The sequence below is a fragment of the Martes martes genome (assembly GCF_963455335.1).
Source record: "Martes martes genome assembly, chromosome: 8".
In the NCBI taxonomy this organism is placed as follows: domain Eukaryota; kingdom Metazoa; phylum Chordata; class Mammalia; order Carnivora; family Mustelidae; genus Martes; species Martes martes.
The window spans coordinates 70,438,370-70,440,677 of record NC_137895.1 but is presented as its reverse complement, the minus strand read 5'-3'; the positions used below and the strand labels follow the sequence as shown (position 1 = coordinate 70,440,677).

The 2,308-nt window shown below is 38.6% G+C and overlaps 1 pseudogene across 1 annotated transcript; it reads left to right on the top strand.

Moving 5' to 3' along the window:
* The first annotated feature begins 992 nt into the window (after positions 1–992).
* Positions 993–1,723, top strand: LOC308347083 (large ribosomal subunit protein uL30-like; annotated as a pseudogene). Its single transcript has one exon. The product of its transcript is annotated as a large ribosomal subunit protein uL30-like (transcript).
* Positions 1,724–2,308: the final 585 nt, after the last annotated feature.

The following is a 2,308-nucleotide window of genomic DNA, read 5'->3' as shown; positions in this document are numbered from 1 at the left end:
CTTATTCTTCTTTTTGTTGAGCTTTATGTTTGGAGAATGACTTCATTCAACAACTTCTTTGATAGCTATAAAATATCATTACATCCAGATGTAATGAACATTGTAATTAGTCTCATTATATATGACAGTAGCAAACTCACATTTGGGTTCTGGAGAATTCTGAGAAACTGAGGAAAGTTGAGGCCCCTCTTCCAAGAACAATGAATGTATGAACAAACACTAATGGGTTGATAAGGTATTTCTTCTAATCCATGAAGCTTATTAATGGACCGCTAAGATTCAGTGTTGTCATTGTGGTAGTGATCTACTGTTGTGTAACAATATTGTCACAAATTTAGCACTTAACATGGCACATTTTTTATCTTGCAGCTTCTATTGGTAGGAGTCCTGCTGTGCTTAGCTAGGTTCTCTGCTTTAGGGTCTCACAAAGTTGTAGTCAAGGTATTGTCAAGGCCTATGGTCCGAGGCTTGAGTAGGATCCACTTCCAAACTTGTTGGTCGAATTCAGCTCCTTGCAGGGACTTGAAGGCCTATTTTCTTGCCAGCTGTTGACCAGAGGCTGCCCTGAGTGCAGTTTACAACATGACATTATTGTTGACTTCTTTAAAACCAGCAAGTGGGAGAGAATCTACCAAGACCACCTTATAATTTTTTTCAGCTTTATTGAGGTATAATTAACGAATAAAAATTGTGTATATTTAAGGATGACTTGATGTTTTGATATACATATACATTTTGAGATGGTCTCCCCAATCAAGCTAGTTAATATATCCACCATCTCACATAATTTTATCTCTCTCTCTCTCTTCCTTCCTTCCTTCTTTTCTCCTCATCCTTCTCTTCCTCTTCCCCTTCCTCCCCCTCCTGCACCCCTTCCTCCTCCTCCTCCTTTCCTCCTGCTTCTTCTTCTCTTTCTTCTCTTGTGGAGACAGTACTTAAAGTTTCCCTTCTTAGCAAATTCAAGTACACAGCTTTTTTTTCTGTCTGGAGCCATGGAAGGTGCAGAAAAAAAGAAAAAGATGGTTCCTTCTGTGTCAGAGACTCCTAAGAAAAAGCAGAGGAATTCTGCAGAGTTAATATCAAGCATCTGAGAAAGCAATTTGTTCAAAAGATGCTTCAAAAGGCATTGAGGAAGCTTATTTATGAAAAAACTAAGCATTACCACAAGGAATATAGGCAGATGTACAGAACTAAGATTCCAATGGCAAGGATGGCAAGAAAAGCCGGCGACTTCCATGTACCTGCAGAACCTAAATTGGCATTTGTCATCAGGATCAGAGGTATCAATGGTGAGAACCTGAAGGTTTGAAAGATGTTGCAGCTTCTTTCTCTTCACCAGATTCAGGGCCACCTTTATTAAGTTCAGCAAGGCTTCAGCTAACATGCTAACAATTGTGGAACCATATTTAGCATGGGGGGGGGGCCCAAACCTGACATCTGTACATGAATTGATCTACAACCATGGTTATGGCAAAATCAATAAGAAGTGACAGATAACACACTGATTGCTCAACCTCTTGGTAAATATGGCATCATCTGCTTGGAGGATCCAATTGACAAGATCTATACTGTTGGAAAAGGTTTCAAAGAAGAAAACAGTTTCTTATGGCCCTTCAAATTATCTTACCCATGAGGGAGGATGAAGAAAAAGACCACACATTTTGTAGAAGGTGGAGGTGCTGGCCACAGGGAAGATTACATCAATAGCTTATTGGAAGGATGAGCTAAGGTATCTAACAATGATTATTGTTTTCATCCGGTCACTTAATACATGATTACTTTCAAATTGAAAAAAAAATTTAAGTATACAATACAGCTTTGTTAACTAAAATCGCCATGCTCTGTTCATTAGATCTCCAGAACTTACTCATATTATTTAACCAGAACTTCGTACTGTTTGACTAACTTCTCCCCATTTCTCTCCATGCTCAGCCTATGATAACCACCAGATGCAACTCCCTGCATCTATGGCTTTGACTATTTTTGATTCCTCATGTAAGTGAGATTATGCAGTATTTGTCATTCTGTTTCTGGCTTATTTCACTTAACGTGATGTTCTCCAGGTCCATCTACATTGTCACAAATGACAGGATTTCCTTCTTTTCTTAAAGCTGAATTACATGTGTATATATCTCACATTCTCTTTATCCTTTCATCTGTCAATAGACATTAGGTAGCTTTCCGTATCTTTGCGATTGTGAACAATGCTGCTGTGAACAGAGGAGTGCAGATATCTCTTTGAGATACTTTTATCCTTTGAGTATGGACCCGGAAGCAAGATTGCTGGATGATATATTTCTACTTTTAA